Source organism: Ictidomys tridecemlineatus, chromosome 9, assembly GCF_052094955.1.
Source record: "Ictidomys tridecemlineatus isolate mIctTri1 chromosome 9, mIctTri1.hap1, whole genome shotgun sequence".
Taxonomy (NCBI): domain Eukaryota; kingdom Metazoa; phylum Chordata; class Mammalia; order Rodentia; family Sciuridae; genus Ictidomys; species Ictidomys tridecemlineatus.
Genome location: NC_135485.1, coordinates 50,898,285 through 50,900,417, shown reverse-complemented (window position 1 = coordinate 50,900,417; position 2,133 = coordinate 50,898,285). Strand labels below are relative to the sequence as shown.

Genomic DNA, 2,133 nt, shown 5'->3' with positions numbered 1-2,133 from the left:
GTAAGAACAAATATCTCCTTTCTGCCATATTTCTTTGCAGAACTAGTTCATAGTGTTGGTCTCCACTTCTTTTCTTGTTCTTCTCTTTCCAAACTCTTTTCTAAGAGCATATTGACCCAGACACTTCTCCAAAGCCACGTCTCTCAAGGTGGCTAATAAATTTTATGTTGCCAAAGGAAAGATAAATTCTCAATCTTCCTCTTACTTAACCTCTTTATTTGATGTGATACTTAGCACTGTTACTCATTTCCTATTGAAACATTTTCTTTATTTGGATTTAGGAAAAAAGAACACCTGTTAAAAAGCTTTCTTTGTCATTAGCAAATCTTTCTCAGTCTCTGGCTGGATCTTCTTCATCTTCCCAAACTCTAAGTGCTGGAGTGCCCTAAGTCCAGGCTCACATATCTCCTCCTCTCTACTCACACCCACACCCTATATAATCTTATGCAGTCCAGTGCTGCACAAACAACTTCCAAACCCAGCTCTGTGCTAACAACTTCCCTAGTATTATTTTAACTTTAGAAATCAAAGATTTGACCTCTCCCTAGACTTCTAGTTGCACATATTTAAAGTTTCCTTTTAAAAATATAATAGAGAATTTTTTTTAGTATGTCAAAAAGATTTTTTTTTACTTACATCAGTTTTTCCCATTTAAAAAAGAGTGAAAGTATAATCCTCGTGGATAACAGATATTTGAAAGATACATCATTATTTTCATTATTTGATTTTGTATAAGATAGAGTTAATTTATAACTGAACTAGCCTTATCTCTGGGAGTGCTTGATGATTACTTTAAAACATTTTTTGTTAATACATAATAATCATATATATTAATTCAGTATGATATTTCCACACACGTATGAATGTGCCTTGATCCAATCCAACCTGCTTTTTTTCCACCTTGCCCCAGTGCTCACATATCCTTCTTAATCTCTAGTAATCACTTTTCTATTTATGGTCATCATTTTTAGCTCTTCATTTGAGAGAAAACATGTAATATTTGCCTTTTTATATCCGGCTTTTTTAACCTAATATAATGTTCTCCAGTTCCATCCATTTTTCTAAAAACAAAAGGATCCCATTGTTTTCCCATTGATGAATAATACTCCATTGTGTACTGAATTTTCTAGTAACTAACTATAGAAATGATCCCTGAAAGTATAGTCTTTGCATTTTCTTTAGTGTATACTCAGCTTTGACTCATGGCCAAAATAAGGCCTATATGATTTATGTGAGGTTTCAGTCTGAAACCTTCCTATTAAACTTTGGGTCAGTTTGTTTACTAATCTAAGATCTTGCTGCAAACTTTTACCTTTGGCTCTCCTAAAACTGATATTTATCACACCAGTATTTGTGGTTTAACCTAGAGTCATGTGCATGCATGTGAATAAACCATGGAAAGCTTGCTCTCTTTCTTCTGGCTGCCCAGTGCTTGCTGGCGTGGTCTCTTGCTGCACAGTATCCTTTACTTTTAAATGAAAGTTTTATGTGAATTTTCCCTGTGGAATCTTAGGAGTTCTTTCAAATATTCACACTTGTGAAATCTTTACACATCTTAATATTTGGCACAGCTATGGTGTGCCGAAGGTGGCTTGCATCAGTGTACAAGAGTTAAATGTTAAAACTTCAGGAATTATATGAACTAGCTGTGAAACACAATCATAGTTGTTAGCAATAAATACTCAAAACTCATCACATCTTTATTATTATTACATTCTATCAGTAGTTACCATCTTAAGATTATTTATATCCATAGTATCTGTTTGATGAAGACATTCTATACTGGAGCACTGTTGCTCATGTCTTGGAAAATCCACCTTTAGTGATGTGCATGGAGGGAGCTTGAGATTAGATGTGGTGTATTTATACTATAGAAATTGATAAATGCTCCACATTAGCTCTCACCCACTGGCTCCGAGAACTAATATTTGTAAATATTTACTAGCACACCAATGAATGTAACCAGTTCTCATTTATGCTTTGAGAAGAGACCTTTACTAGATGGTGCAACTAGAGAACATCTCTTTTGGCTATTGTGCCAGATATGCTGTTAAGTGCCTGAAGTTCTGTGCTCTAGTGTCAATTTGTTACTGATTTTAATTTTTAATAATTCTAACTCAAGAGGAAATTTGG

The 2,133-nt window shown here is 34.2% G+C and overlaps 1 pseudogene; it reads right to left on the bottom strand.

The window, feature by feature from the left end:
- Positions 1-1,077: 1,077 nt before the first annotated feature.
- Positions 1,078-1,168, bottom strand: LOC120892445 (small nucleolar RNA U3; annotated as a pseudogene).
- Positions 1,169-2,133: the final 965 nt, after the last annotated feature.